Here is a 15,820-nt window from a genome sequence, read left to right on the forward strand (position 1 = left end):
TCACAGGGCTCGATTCCCAGTAAAGGCACATGCGTGGGTTGTGGGCTGGGTCGCCAGTAAGACGGGCATGTGAGAGGCAACCACACAGTGATGTTTCTCTCCCTCTCCTTCTCTGCCCCTTCTCCTCTCTCCATAAATAAATAAATAAAATCTTTAAAAACAACAACAAAATACTTCATGTGAAGGACCAGAAATCTAGAAGAGTGCAGCCAAGTTGAAACCCTTTGGGAGAATACTTCAAACTGATATAATACAGTCTTTTATATTTTGACATGGCTTTGCTGAATTTATTCATGAGAACTCCATATGTTCAGAGCAGAGGGAGCCTGGATAAAAAAAAAAAAAAGAATCCATGTAGTGGTGGCTTCTAATGCCAATCTGATGAGTCACTGAAGCAAGAAAGTACTAAGACCATGCCCAAATTCTTTGGGGCAGGTGAAATACTGTTTATAAAGTAAACTTCAAATTCTGTTTTGAAGAACCTGGTTCAGACTCCAAGACCTTAAGTTTTAGATAAGTCAGAAATAAATATTTTTTTTCTCAATCTAAAAAGGACTACTTAGTCAAATAGAACATTTATGTATTGAGAAAACTGATGCAGACACCGGCCCCTAGTGTCTGTGGCGTCATGGATGAGACATGAGACATTCACATGGACTACCGAGTCCTGGGTGGAGAAAAAGGGATGGCATGACTACTCTCTCAAGGGGAGGGTGCCTCGGAGTGGCCTGGCCACTCTCTAAAAGGAGATTGCCCCCATCCTTCCTTCACAGGGGTTTTTATTGGTTTTTAATTTTCCCAGGAATACAGGTAAAGTTCACTAATCAGTGTCAGGCAGTAAGCATCAAACAATAGATAGTATACAAAGAACTCTGAGGGCCTATTCTGAGTCAGTTCTATTAGCTAAAGCGTTACAAAACTTTTTGGGAAACAAACTAATTTCCTGCCCGGACCGTTATCATTTAATTAAGAGCATTCTTAGCAAAGCAGGTTTCATAGGAATTTATGTATTCTTTCTCAGGCCTGATCACCCAGGTAGCCCACCCTTTCCAGCACAGGGCTGTACCACCCTTTGCCATTGTTTCAGGGTTAAGTCAGGCAGAGGAAGCAAGACAGCCAAGAGATTAGAGGACTTCTCTCAGGCAGAATGAGGACTCAGCCTTTGTCAAAGCTTAGGGGCAAGGGTCCATCACCCCCTTTTGCTGTAGCCCCCCAAGTCCTTTCTTGAGGGCCTCCCATGTGATCATGCCTGTCTTAGGTAATTCCCCCCTTGGGGAGTCTTACCTGTCATTGGTTATCCAACCAAGCATTGGGGGCCAGTTATGGATGAAGTAAAGAAACAGAAGAGGTGCTCCTGCCAGGGAGATAAGCTTTGCCTCCTTAGAGGCTTATGGTCCCAGGGTCACTCGCTCAGCTTTAGCCATGGCTGGGTTACAGCTCCTGAAACCAGACAGGGCGGTTCCCAACAAAAAAACAATATCTGGGTCAATTTAACACTATTTAAATTATTTATTTATATCATTTCAACCCTTAACATATTTGGCATAGCCCTAAAAATGAGAATTTTTTAAGAAAGCTCAAACATTTTTTTCAATATTACAACACTTTAAATTCTGACCTTGTACAGTGGGATTTCAAGGTAAGGTGTTTGATATTAGGCCTGCTAATATATGGAGACATTATTTTAAACACTTTACATGCATCCTCCTGCTACTTTCTGGTGGGGAGGTCTGGCCAAGCTGCACAGAGAAAGATAGGCAATGTGAGTGGCCAATCAGGGACTAGCACAATTTTCCTGATTGAGCTTGAATTTATATTATCGGAACATTTGAAATGATTGATCTTCTGTATTTGAAGTGACTGATCTTTCTACAGAGTTTATATTTCAATAAAACACATGTAAATAATGTCTGTTGCTTCCTTGTTCTTCCATTTTTATCAGGAGGGAGTGTGTATTATGTTTCTTTTCCAATTATTTTAGAAAAATTACTGTAAATGAAAATAGTCTGGCTAAGTTATTAAGGAACAAAATAATTTCTCAAGCTCACACAAATGTGAAGTGCGATCCTATTATCTTTATTTTTCTTTTTCATTTTTACCCTGGCTCTTCCGGCTCAAACTTTATCTCCTGGATTTTTTTTTTGTTTTTTGTTTTTTCTTCCTTTTGAGCACATTCATGCAGTGTTAGCCTTCTTTATCAAGAGTCTTTAGACTATTTATCAAGAGGCCACAACTTGTGCAATTTCTTAGATTTCATGGAGTTCTGTTTATGGTTTTTAGCTGCTGTACAGAGTGAGTTTTCTGCTGTAAATTTCTCATATGCCTTTAGTTTTTCATGACCCTCCTTTTTCTTATGGCATTTTTGTTTTGATTTTGGTTCAAATTGGTTTTCTTCCTGGATACTACTCATATTTTAGCAGAGGTTATTTTTTTCCCTGGCCTAGCAATTTTGTAACTGCAAACTGGAAAGTTGAGCTGGTGGTGTATTAGCTGTTAGATGCGAAATGTAAAGTGAATTTATTTTATAAAAATTATTTAAATTAATTTTAATGCAAAAGTATAGCTATTACTCTTTCACATGTTGGCTTTTTTATGTGTGTGCTCATCGTCAGAGTTTGAATTATTAGTGTCTTTATTTATTCTTATATTCTCACTCATGGTGTAGGAAGTATCACAAGGACCAGCCTTATGAATCCAGACTGTTCAGAATTGAAACATTAAAATTATGTAGTGAGAATTAAAGGGAGCAAAGCATCAGAGACTCAAGACAGATACTGTTGTGATGGCACATGGCTTTGGGTATTACACTGACTGAAAATTGACTAGACCTGCCCAGAATAATATCAATGAGCTTACCCTTTAGTCTCAATTTACATATTATTTTCTTCATGTAGCCCTCCTGCAAGGAGACAGCCTTTGCTTTGGGCTAGTCACTCTACCAGGATAACAGTGAGACATTCATGTCACTAGTCCTGGGCATTGCACTTTACTTTTCTCTAATACACCAGAAACACAGCTGCAGAGGTCACTTTTCCCCTCTGTGTGATGAACCAAGAGCCTGAGTGGTATTCAACATGCCATAAATGCATGTTTTCTCACCTGGCTTGCCTTCCCTGCTGCTGTTTGAAGAGCAGCTCGTTGATCTCATGCATCCCTGTCCTCAACTTCAATCTTGTCTTTTTAGACAAGGGACACTGGCTTGGCACCCAAGATTGCATGCTACCTGAGAGCTGCGGTGGAATGGGCTTACTCTTTACTTCCTCCCTGGACGAGGTCCAATTTTACTGCTTTTTGGCAGCCTGTCTTTCTATAGCATGCTTCAAGATTGTAGCCATTTTCTAGATTCACCCAAAGTGTGTTTTTCTTCCCTGTGTTTGTATTCTTCTTGATTAGTTTCACAAAGAAGAATCAGAAAGAGACAAGCTTATTTCAATACCTTTAACTGGAAGTTCCAGAGTACATTTAAATATGGTCAGTGTCTTTTGAAATTCTGATGGATTTCTTTCTGCAAGGACTAATAGATGTTTAATCCGGTATGAAAAAAAAAAAGATTTTTTCAATTTGTTGTATAGAATAAGAATGCATAATTTCTTACCTCATATCCAGTTGCCTTATTTTAAAAGTAAAATGTCTGTGAAAAAGGATGTGTGGAGTGAGGGTGAAAAGGTTATATGTGAAAATACGGAGCACATGCCTTGCAATTCATTTTCACTTGATTGTGAATTCAGGTTGTTGAAAAAGTTGCCTCCCTCTTGAGGATCCTAATTGAGGTCCCCTTCTGCAGCTCCTACTCATCAGTCCAGCTGTTGACCCTCCCACCAGCGCTTTTCCACTCAAACCCTTGGACAGAAGGAAATGCTTTACTTTATAGATGCATGCACACCAAAAAACAGGAACTAGATGAAAATCAAAACAACTTAAGAGCTTTTCTTTGTAACTAACTAACTCATGGGCTGTTAGGCTGGGGTATAGCAATTAACTAACAGTCTTGATCTTTTTGATTTCTGCTAGGCCATGCGATGAGTGAGAATATAACAATAAATAAAGATGTTAATAATTCAAACCATGATGATAAGCATAAAATTATGTTCAAGTCAGTAATAGATGATATATTTTTGTGTTAATTTTTACACATCAAATTTACTTTATATTTAACATAACTATAAAATATGTGTCATTCATCCAACTATTCAAATACTTGTATAAATAATGTAAAATTAATCTATAATGTATACACATTATGTATACATTATAAAAGGTAGATAAATGGAAGAACTTATATAAAGTAAAGCTCCTTTAAAGAAAGAGATGTTATTAATAGAAAGTATTATTTACTCTCTTAAAAGACTTGAAAGAAATTGAGTCATGTCATCCCGGGATAGTTCATGCCCTATCTTAAAACATTGATATGTGCCTACAGGTAGCCTTTCCAAGATGGAAGTATTGTCTTTCTCATTTGAAAAACAGGTTTGGTGACCAGAGGTCTGTTCCAGGATTTCTAAAGGCCAAGCTTCCCTCTAAATGGATTTATCATTTGGAGCCACCCATGTGCTTGGACTCCCACACGCTCTTTTCAAGAAGGCTGCTGTCTGAGGAATTAAGCATGTTTATTTGTGCTAGCAACCACCGAGCAGTATCTCTAGCTGAATGGTGGGACAGCCCCTCAAACGTTAACTTCCCAGGCTTTCCTGATAGCCATTGCTGTGATTCTAGATCTAAAATTTTCAACACTTAAGTTTCACTCTCATGTGAAAAAAAAAAAAAACAGAGGAAAACCAGTATTCAGAAAGAAATATATGCACAGGAAAATACCAGCCTGGAAAATGATGGATAAAGCAATGCCAGGAGTCCTAGAGACAGTCACCAGGATGCCAGAATCTGGCTTCAGAAATCAGTTGGTAGATACTTGGAGCAAAAAGGGCCCACAGAACCTTCCCGCATTACCAGGCCTCATTTCCCACAGTCTCCTCAAAACAAAGGAATTAATAGGAGCTTTGACCATGATCATTTTTTGTCAGAACAGATACAAGGACCCCCTAAACTGACAAACAAGATCAGTCTGCTTTAACCTAGGTCCTCACGTAGCCCATGTATTGACCGCCACACTTGCAGGAATGTAGCTTCCAGGGCATATGCGGCAATTTGTAGCACTCTCTTCTCATTCTTAACACAGCATTAAAGGAAACAAACAGTAACGGAAAGGAAACTCGTATTTCTGAACTGAGCTGGATTTACCTTTCCCCGTTTCTCTTCTCCACAATTACTTCCTTTTTCAAATACTACCAATTCAGATTAGATGTAAATAAGTAATGATATATTCCTTTTACTCAATAAAGTGGTTTCTTTATAAAATTAAAATTGTTTTAGGATAGTCAAATGAGATAATAGAGAAACGTGGAATTCAGGATCCTAAGTTCAGAGTTCTTTATCTGTTACTTACACACTGATTTCATTTATAGAAGTGGCTTCATCTCTCAGACCTTGATATGCTGATATGTAAATTGGATATGCTATTACAACTAATGTAAATGGCTGTTTTTATGCTTTTTTTCATGTGCCTGTTTTCACCCTGCTTTATTCCAAAAGCTGTTAAAAGTGACTTACGAGACATAGAATATGAATAGGTATTACAAAATTCAGTCAAGTCAAAGAAAGAAGAGTCTAAAAGTGGAACTAAATTGTCTCTCAGTTTCTAGAAGTCAATGCAAAAATAAAGCTAAAATGAATGCATAGTGTGAAAGTTTCTGTCCCAACCCCTTGGTATAACTAATCATGAACAGAGTGGTCCAAATTAGAAATATCATCTTCATTTGCATGTGCTGTAGAAATGCAAGTACCTCTTCTATCATTTTCATTTAGGAATTTCAACACCATCTAACTTCTTGCAAAAGTTAGGTTATCCTACTGTCCTTCTGCTCCAGTATTGTAGCATATTGAGGGGAAAGCTTATCTGAAACCATGAACTCCAAAATATACAGCTTTTTATATGACCTGATTATGTCAAGTATTATTTTATGAGTTGAGATTGTCCAAATACAATACCATTCTAAAAGGTCAAGTTGACCATTTCTATGTGAACAGCACTTATTGTCCTGGGAATTTTGCTTTGTAGTTTTTCCAAGTATCCAGTAATAAGACTTTTTGATGAACTAACTTTAGATAGATGCTACCTACTAGGGAGGAAGTTTCTATCTCTGTTGGTGGTATAAACATTCTCTTTTTGCAGCTTTATAATCATGTACTCTACTAGCCACTGTTTAAAGCATATTAAATCAAAATGTAACTAAAATATAAAAGCCACATTCATGAGGAACTAGTAGACAATTACATTTGCAAAAGAAAGGAAGAAAAAAGTGGTATTAATGAAGTAAAAATTTAAGAATTTGAATCATCGGACTGAGAAATTAAGTCCAAAGATAGATATTAACATAAAATCATTTTTTACTCTAAAAGACTTAAATGAGGAAGATCTAAAATTTATTAACCATATTATAAAATTAAATAACATGTCATTAAATAAGAATAAAAATAATTTATAATTTAGAAAAGATAAGAATACTTAAAACATTAAAAAACTACTGAGTGGTAATTATTTAAAAGAACATTTTTAAAAACAATAAAGAGATAAGAATAAAGGCATAAATCTTCTATATTGGATATTCAGTCCAAGGCTTTCTTCACTTTACCTTGCATGTTGGTAAATACTATGTAAATAAAAGACATTTTATTATTCCCATTAACAAGAATAACAATGAAAACTTTCATTGAAAAGCAGATGGAACAATGCTGAAATCTTCACTGTTTAGAAATACTAACTAGGAAAACAGAGACTCAAGTTTTAAATGTTTTCATTCAAAATAGCTTTGTAAATACAGGTGAGGCAAAAGGAGGTTTACAGTTGTTCATATGGAAAATAATGTAATAATTAATAATCAATAATACAAGAATAAACTCTGAGTTTCACATCCCCACCACTGTGAAGCTACTTTTCCTCACCCTCTATATTAACTCATGGGAGTAAAGTCATGGAAACAAAATAGTGGCTATTGTTTTGCATTGATATAAGAAACTTCCAAATATTTCATTTATATTTTAATTATTTATTTTTTAATTATTTATATTTATATTACTATTTTAATGTTCATAGTTTTGATATTTTTCTTACAACATTTGTCTCATCATATTTTATATAATTTTACAAAAATATGTTTCAGTTTTTCTGTGTGGTTTACTAAATCTCAATTTCAAAATCAACAGGGAAAAAGAAAAATTCCACTGAGGAATAAAATAATGTAAGCATGCTCTTCTTTGTTTTGCCAAAATTGGTTTTGACTACAAAGTTATTATTCGCTCAATGATCAATCCTCTCAAAATTTAATAAAACTTAACGCTATTTCATATACACTAACATTGGAAACATTTTCTGCGATGGCATTCGCATTCAGTGAATTGTCAATTGACTTTCAAACACTGACAATTCAGAGACTAACCCAATTTTTGGTGTGTCTTCTCATTAAAGAAAAAGGCCAGACCTGAAATTTGTTAGAGGAAAATAAAAGATTGCTCTCCAGGGTAGTTTAATTTTTTAAAAAAGGTTAATGCTCACTCAGACTTGTGGTGAGTGAAATGTTTGAAGTATTAGGAAGCTTTTGAAAAGGAATAACATTTGCTTTGATTTTTAGGTGAGAAATGGTTCTTGAATCATAAAAAAAGGGGCTGTTGGAAAACACCAGTGTCCTTAAATTACATTTTTCCCAGTGGAAATGTTTCATGGTACATTTTTAGTAATGTCATTTTAAAATTTATGTCTGGGGATTTTGCACGAGAGTCTAAGGACTGACCGGAATGCCGCGAGTGGCGTCTAAATTACACATTTATGGTAAACTTAAACTTACAATTTATAAAGAGATTCAGTGAAAATTAAAATAATTTTTAAATCTCCTCTCCTCTTTTACTTGGGAGAGGAAGTATCGAGGGAGGAGTAACTAAGCTGTATACACAAAAGTGTTCAACACCCAAGTTACCCAAGTGAAACCTGTGCATCATCCATTACAATTCGGCTACTGAAAATTACAGCATTAAGCCTTCTTACACATTAGCTTCAAGTTTTTTTTTTAAATATATTTAATTGTTTTGGCAAAATGATATATGCTTAAATAATATAAGGAATACTGAGAATTAAAGATGAAAAATAAAATTCTGCCACTCTAAAATGACCACTTTTTACATTAGCTGAACACCACCCCATACATCTCTCGATGCACCAATTCCTTTCTCTCTGTGTAGGAATACATTTAGAAATTTGATGCAGGGGTGGATGAATGGATGAATATATGGAAATAATTGATAATATGAGAATCATTATATAGATGTGTTTTAAAATAAAAAAACAACTTTAGTTTCATTTGAATTTCACAGAAATAAAACTGAAGTGAAAATGAGGAGAATTTGTATTGTCAAAAAAATGATTCTTCACAAAAATACAGCACTTCTTTAATTATGCCTCTGAGGTTAAAGATGGAGAGAGGGACTGGGGAAGAATGCAAAAATGAAAGGATAGGCAAAGGAGAACCGGACAGGATAACATGGAGAAGAGTTTATAATTTTTTTCAAAGAGTCATTTCTCAAAATGACCTATTTCAATTTTAACTCTACTGACTCCTTATTTAAAAGGTGAATATATTACCAGTTGCACATCTTCTGTTTTAATAAGGCATGCTATTACTTTTACATTGCTTCTTTATAGCATTCATATGTTGTCCCATAACCGCAGATCCCACGGTATGTTATTAATAGCTCCGTGTGCGTGCTTCAGTCACGGTGCCTCACCGGTCCTTTCACCACGGACTTTCCATGCCTCACTGTTGTTTTTATTTCTCTCTTAATTGGACATACTAGTGGTTCCTTTCTTTCTTTCTTTCTTTCTTTCTTTCTTTCTTTCTTTCTTTTTCTCAAGTAGGGATTCTGGATATTGCATTACCTTTTTTTAATTTTATTTTAATTATTTTTCAAGTATAACTTTCTATGTTTTACTCCTGTCCCAGCCCACCCACCCAGTCCTCCCCTTCTCCCTCCCATTTCCACCTGCCCCTAGTTTTTTATCCATGTGTCCTTTATACTTGTTCCTGTAAACCCTTCACCTTTTCCCCTGAAATTCCCTCCCCTCTCCCCTTTGAACACAGTCAGCCCATTCTCTATTTCAGTGTCTTTGGTTATATTTTGCTTGTTTCTTTGTTTTGTTGATTAGGTTCCTGTTAAAGGTGAGATCATATGGTATTTGTCTTTTATCGCTTGGACTTATTTCACTTAGCATAATGCTTTCCAGTTCCATCTATGCTGTTGCAAAGGGTAGGAGCTCCTTCTTTCTTTCTGCTGCATAGAATTCCACTGAGTAAATGTACCATGGTTTTTTGATCCATTCATTTTCTGATGGACAACTAGGTTGCTTCCAACACTTGGCTATTGTAAATTGTGCTGCTATGAACACTGGGGTGCATAGGTTCTTTTGGATTGGTGTTTCAGGGTTCTTAGGATATTGCATTATCTTAATTTATTTATGCTTGAGAATACCTGCCAACTGTCTTTATACTTAAATATCTTGACTGATTCTAGAATTCTTGGTGTATACTTTTCTTACGGGAGAATATCATAGATACTGTTTTATTACTCCTTACATTGAATGTTTTTGCAAATTGCTGCTATACAAATGTTTTTCTACTGAAGCAATTGTTGGAGGAAAGAGAGGGGAGTCTGGAGAGTCATTAGGCTTGCTAGGCGGTGTCTGCCATTGACTGTTCTGTATTGAATTTGTTTAAAACACAGTGTGTTCTTTAATGTTTATGTTCTGATTTTTATCTGGGAGAATGATCTTACATAAATATTAGACTTCAAATGCTCTCGTGCATTTGTTGGGTTCTCAACTTCATGGGCATAAATTACTTTTATGCTGGATTCCCTTTGTCTTGCTTGTATATTAGTTTCCCTCTAATCATTTTAATACCTTACATTTGGAAAAAATCAGCATTCACTATATAAACCTCAGTGTTACCCATTTGGTTTTTAGCCAAGGTAATTTTGTTTCTACTATATATTTCTAAATTATATAATGTTATATAATGGTGGCATTTTGATCCTCAGCTTGTATTCTTACATTTTCAGTGCCCATTTTAATCTCTCATAGTAGTTTTATCTCAACTTTGAGTTAATTTTTGTAGAATTGACATTGTCCATGTTATTCATATCATGCAATAATTTTGAGATGGGACACAGTCTCTGTTATATATTTCTCTCCATTTGAAATATTGTCAAATGTTCAATCCCAGTTCACTTTATCTAACATTGGAGTGAGGATAGATAGGATTTACAAATGGCCAACCCTTTGACTTTGGATCAGCCCTCCATTTCATATCTCCAGAATCTTCACTTCTACTCTATTTTATAAATATGGTTGCTTATTCACTTTACTTCCATTCAATTTAAACTGGATTACTGAGGATTACCAAGATTTGTGATTTAGCAGTATAGTATGTATAGGCAGAATTAGGTGCTAGTAAGTGTCGCTTTCAACAAATTCATACTACTCTTCTCCCTTCCTTTGCAGCCTTCTTCCCTCCCTTGATTTCCTTTACTCCCTCCTTCTGTCCCCTTTCCTTTCTCTTTCTCTCCCTCCCTCTTTTTTTCTTCTTGTTCTTCATCTAAATCTAGTCTTCAGCTGAATCTTCATCTACATGTTCTTTCTCCCTTGGCTTGCTTGCCACATTTTGAAGATAATTGTATTATATTAGGCTATTTCCTTGTCTGGATACTGTTGGCATTTTTTTTTTTTACAACCAGTTCTTACACATTTTATTAAGCATCAGTGAAAAAAATATATATTATGAAGATATTTTAGCCATTTTAACCCAGAAGTCCCCATTTAATCTTTAAAGTTCTACCCATATATAATCAAATCATTTCCTAAACACCACATATAATTTTTAATTATCATTATATTTATGAGACAATTATGTTGCTTGGACTGTATCATTTAGAAAATATCTTTTATTTAAGAAAGATTCATACAGTAATGACAAAAAATGTATCATGTATTAGGATGGTCCTTAAATATACCCCTAAATTTTTTCCTTTGATTATTTTTAGTAGGTAAAATAACTTTTGGAGAGTTTTAGCATAGTAAATGGAAGGTGCATCAAACATGATTCTCATAGACAGAGTGTATCATCTTCCTAACAGAAGTTAACCTAATTTATGGAAGTTAGGTTAACGTCCTAAGTTAACCTAACATAAAAAAATAGAAGAAATTTGGTAATAGATCTCTGATAAAAATGATCAAATTATTTTATATAATTAGTAGAAAACTACATTAGTATATATAAAATAATTTGTGTATCTCTAGAGATTATAGATAAACACTAGTTATTTTCAAAAACATTCATAAAGACCATCTGCAATTGCTTTATTTCAGAGGTGAATTAATGCATTTTTATTTTATTAAATATTTTGCTGTAAAAAAGACACATGTTGAGGGGTTTATACCAGTGCCTTCAGTGGCATCATTCTAAAAGTGTCCCTCTTCAAAAATGTTTCATAAGAGTAATCTGTGTTTTTCTAAAATTCTAAACATTTTTTTTAAAATAAAACCCTTTTGCTTTCGGTGCTGTACACTGTAACCATGCAGGCTGTCAAAGCCTGGAGAACTAATTTAGCTGGAAGTGAATTAATGCTATCCTCATCTCACATTAATTTTGTTAAAATTGTGTCTCAAGTAGAAAATGTTGGCTCTGAATATGAAATAATGAGTTACTTCTTTAGGCTCAATGGAGTAAAATGCCAGGAATGGAAAGCATGTCACCTTTGTGACAGGAATATTAAGTGATGAGCCATGCACATTGCTCAGTAGCAAAAATGTCCTCAGTGCAGATTTGATGAGTTTGGCCAAGTTCAGTTTTTAAATTCATCCCTGAAATAATGTATACTTTGTATTGTGTATGCTCTGGAGCCCAGATGTTTTTTGTTAAAATGCTTATTCATTGGTGTAAATATTTTTTATTACTTATGGGTAAGCTTTTAATCTTATGTAATCATGACAAGTCAAAGCAGAACAAATTATGATATATCTTTGTACAATAATATCTGACAGAAATTGCCAGAGTAAATATAAAGAAAATACATTTGGGGAAAAAAGCAATTAACTTATGTTTGAGTAGAGATTTCATAACCTGTATTATTTTCAAAAAATTTCAAAGTCTTGTATTTCATAATCATACATTTTAAATAAATAACTGGATTCATGCATTTTATTGGGAAAATATTCAATAATGTTTTTCATTCTGTAGTAATTCTTACTTTTCTCTGTAAAAATCCCAACAGAGTTCACTGAAGAAAGAAGGAAATCTAAAGTGTTATCACACAGAGAAAAGACGTGGGGAATAGGGAAAACAATAAAAATATCAAATAGCTCTTATAATTTTCAGTAAAAAATGTAATTGCAAAGGACATGCTTTGTTAAGGATAGTTCTGTGAGGGGTGCAGCCCTCCTCTGCTCAGCCTGGGAATAGTCTCAGTTATTTGTCAACGTGGGATCTGTTTCACGTATTTTCATTTAACATTAACCAGAGAGATTCTTCTTCTAACATAGACTTGCAAAATATCTGAATGATGTGAGAATTATTGAATCACACATGGAATATAATGTTTGGAATTTATTGGAGAGTTCTCTGAAACAAGAATAAGATTATAGACATAGTGGTTCTGATGTTTACTTCCAATCTCTTAGACCTACGGAAGTGCTGAAATCCTTCACCCCGTGTCTGTAAAGGGAATTTTCTTCCACCCTGTCTGCTGCAGATATTTTATCCTCATTTGTGATTCTGGACCACCCGCTCATTTCTTGCTGCATTTGTTTTGTAATGATTTATATTAGGATGGCTACTTCTTCAAAACAAGATCTGAAGGTTTTCTGTTTTTGCTTGATCAAAGGTTATGTGCACAAACTCTGTCCACTGTCCCTCTTTACAGCATTTATTGTTTCCTTCCCCTGTACATTCTCTGCAGATCTCTGGCAATGGCTACTAGTTTTCTGGAAATAGCTTTTTCTGTTTAGTGTGTATCCTTACAAGTTCAAAAGCTCAGCTTTTGGAGCTGTGTTGGGTGGTGCAGAGAGTTGAGAATTGACTTATACTCTTTCCGGCAAAGAATTTGGTTAGGAGGAAAAGAAATGTCCTGCTTATGCCAGCATTTTACAGATTGTGAGTGTGAACTGCCTGATCTTATCCACTGCATATTAAACTTCATTCTCTCTAACTCTGAAGCTAGGACATACTTCTCTCTGTGCTTTTGTTGCTTTGCCTTTCTGCTTTGAATTTGACCCAGTTTCTGTCCTCCACTGTGCCCCACTTCCCCACCCCAGCTGCAAACCTCAGGGTGTCTCCCAGCTATATCTTCATCTCTCCCTCAGAGTGGCCTATTCCAGGTCTTTCTGGACCCTGCCCAGGACCCCATTTCCTGTGTCCTGCTCTCACATGTAGCATCTCATCTCTCTGTGCCCCTGCCTAAGGAGCTAGGACCCAGGGGAGGGGGGCAGGGCAACTTTGGTCAAGAAGAAAACTGCTTCCAAACTTATTTTGACATAAAAGAGCATCCCCTGTGCCCCAAGTATTTTGCTGTGTGTTGCATTATTAAATATTCCCTTTATAAGGTTCATGTTTTCTGTTTAACTCCTTTGTGCTTGCCTCTTACTAGATATAAACTCTATCTTCTAATATTATACAACCAAGGTGGTTGTTGACTTGGCTTTATAAAAACAACAAGAACTGTAATTATAAATATTTATAAATAGCAAACAAAGCTTTAATTTATAGTGTCTTCCAATAGTTTCATGTCCACTGTCTTTATGACAGCCCACCAGAACATGAGTTTTGTGACCCATAAAATTAATTTCAATACTATAGTTAAAAAAATTATAGCATCTATAATTCCTTGTTAAAGAATCTTATTATTGTTTACTTCTTAAAATAAAAGTGTCATGGTAAAAATAAATTATTTTTTTCTTCAGACATATAGATTATTTTTCCATTTAAAATAAGATATTTTATTCTCTAATATGCACATTTATTAAACAAAATCATTTGGTAAGATCATGTTAGAGGATGACAAGATTTACTCTGCAAAGAACAACAGAAAAATGATAAAATGATAACTTATATTGCCAAATATTAATAATATACCTGATTAGTAACAACTTCACAATATTTGTGAAATTGAAAAAAAACACACAGGGATTTAGCAGAAACTTGCATAGCAGAATGACAAGATTTTTGTTACAATGTAAAATAAAATTTTCAAGAAAACTGTACCTGTAATTAACAAAATTAAGGAGAAGGTATTGATAGTTTTTCAGTAACTTCTATGGGCTTGTTATTCTCAATCTTTTGAACTCAAAACTACTTAACACTATTAAAAATTATTAAGGACCCCAAATAAATTTTTGTTTATATGGATCATATCTATTAATGAAAATAACATGGGAAACATTTAAATATGTATGATTCATTTAAAAATAAAGGTTAATACAATAATGATAATGAATCTATAACATTAACAGCAGTAAAATCTCTTTTGAAGAATAACTATATTTTCCAGAAAGAACAAAAAATAATGTGAAGTGTGGCATTGTTTTACGTTTTTGCAAATATCTTTAATGTCTGGGTATGGAAGCCAGTTGGACTTCCATATCTGCTTTTGCATTCAGTATGTGTGTTTTGCTGCTGTGACTGACTATATATATGCTGGTATGCTGTTTGACTCTGTGTAAGAAGAAAATCAGGCCCTGACTTGTGTGGCACAGTGGGTTGGGTGCTTCCCACAAAACAAAAAGTTAGCTGTTCAATTCCTTGTCAAGGTACATGCCTGGGTTGCTGGCCAGGTCCCCGGTTAGGGGCATGTGAGAGGCAGCTGATAGATGTTTCTCTTGATCTATGATGTTTCTCTCCTCTTTCTCTCTCTCTTCCCTTCTCTCTAAAAATAAATAACAACGTATTTTTTAAGAAAAGAAGAAAATCAGGCTTCACAATGATGTGTGGTTTAAAAAATGAGGAGTCCTTCAATATCCTTTTAAATAACTGAGTATTATTTAGTACTACCATAAAACTCAGTAAGTGGTAGGTTCTTAAAAGTTACTTACAATGTAGAATCAGAAGCCATAATAGTTTTGCACAACCATTACATCAAAAGTCCATTGGTCTAATCCATTGGTCTAATTTTGCACCTCAAGTGAAGTTTTTACCTGTGCATGATTTTAACTTTGTGGTCCCCTGAAAATGTCTTAGGTGTTCCATGGAATCCCTGGACAAACTTTAAGAACCACTATGGTAGCCATTGCTTTTGTAAAACAAAAACATGACACAATAAATCCTATTATCCTCTGATTTCAGATTATGAATCTGACTTTAATGGATGGATGGGGCCTAGACTTATGCTCCAGCTGGCCTGGGTTTGCAGCCTAACTCCACCACTTACCAGCTGGCTGACTAAAATATTCTATGTACTGTTCAGTATACTATACTCATGCAAATACAGAAATGTATAGTGTTTTGTTTTCAAACAGACCATATCAAAATTAACTCCCTCCAATTTCCTTTTTGCTAGTTGCTTTATTTTGATTGAACCCATCATAAGTGAAAATTAGCCCAGCATAAATTTTAGACACATGGACTCTTGGAGCCAAATTTTCTCAGTTGAAACCCAGATTATACCATTTTTTCCTTGATCTTCAGAGTCCTCATGCATTTTACACAGTTGAGATAATTTAAAAACATAGTCT

The 15,820-nt window shown here is 34.8% G+C and overlaps 1 protein-coding gene across 2 annotated transcripts in view; it reads left to right on the top strand.

Annotated features, from left to right (window-relative positions):
* The window catches only part of ADGRB3 (adhesion G protein-coupled receptor B3), a 719,215-nt gene that overhangs the window by 193,755 nt on the left and 509,640 nt on the right, over nucleotides 1-15,820 (top strand). The gene's annotated exons all lie outside the window — the stretch shown is intronic.

Source organism: Phyllostomus hastatus, unplaced genomic scaffold (assembly GCF_019186645.2).
Source record: "Phyllostomus hastatus isolate PE091 unplaced genomic scaffold, TTU_PhHast_1.1 phas_contig_40, whole genome shotgun sequence".
Taxonomy (NCBI): Eukaryota; Metazoa; Chordata; class Mammalia; order Chiroptera; family Phyllostomidae; genus Phyllostomus; species Phyllostomus hastatus.